The sequence below is a fragment of the Amphimedon queenslandica genome, unplaced genomic scaffold, assembly GCF_000090795.2.
Source record: "Amphimedon queenslandica unplaced genomic scaffold, v1.1 AMPQUscaffold_13340, whole genome shotgun sequence".
In the NCBI taxonomy this organism is placed as follows: domain Eukaryota; kingdom Metazoa; phylum Porifera; class Demospongiae; order Haplosclerida; family Niphatidae; genus Amphimedon; species Amphimedon queenslandica.
In genome coordinates this window covers 182,199-183,103 of record NW_003546424.1, presented here as the reverse complement: position 1 = coordinate 183,103, position 905 = coordinate 182,199, and positions in this window count along the sequence as shown.

The following is a 905-nucleotide window of genomic DNA, read 5'->3' as shown; positions in this document are numbered from 1 at the left end:
ATGGTACCAATCCACTTGGTGCTAATATAACATTCACTCCTACTTTAAGTACGAATAATTATACTGTCCAATGTGGGGATGCTAGTGGTACATTAGTGAACTGTTCTATAGTAATAGCAGGTATGTCATACTATCATGAATAAGATACTTCTTACTACTTGTTTTTACTTAGGCATTCCAACTCCTGTTATAAATGGTGCTATCGCCTATGGACCACTTGTCTCTACCTATATGCGTTATAACTGGGTTTCATCCATGAGTCCTTGTTTATCTCACTATGTTTTTGTTGCTAGATCTACTAGTTCAATAGATGACATTAATTATTATAATGTTAGCACTAGTAGTAGTACTTACACGTACCTGGACTTACCTCTACCATCAACTAATAATACAGTATATAACTTTAGTGTATTAACTGTTGATACTGGTGGTAGATCTAGTGAGTCTATAATACGTCAAATTATATTTAATGGTAAGCAGTAGCTTATAATGTAATATAAATTAATATTTTATGTTATTAATTATTTTTAGTTCCTGGTTATGTTGCTAATCTGATGTTAACACAAACTGATTATCCAACTGATACTAATGATACTGTTAATATCACTGTATCATGGAATCTAGTAATTGATTGTATTGTTATAATGATTATTTATTATTATCATAGCAATCACCTTCGTCGCCAATTCCTTATCCACTTTTCTATTATATCATATATAATGTTTCTGATGTACCTCAAAATACTACAGTACCACAACATATTTCTTCAAGGACTCTATCTGGTTTTACAGTAGGATCAGAATATACTGTTGGAGTAGCTGCTGTTAATCCATTAGGAACTGGTCCTACCACATCAGCTACAATAAGTTAGTTATTATTTTACCGTAAATATAAATATATAATAT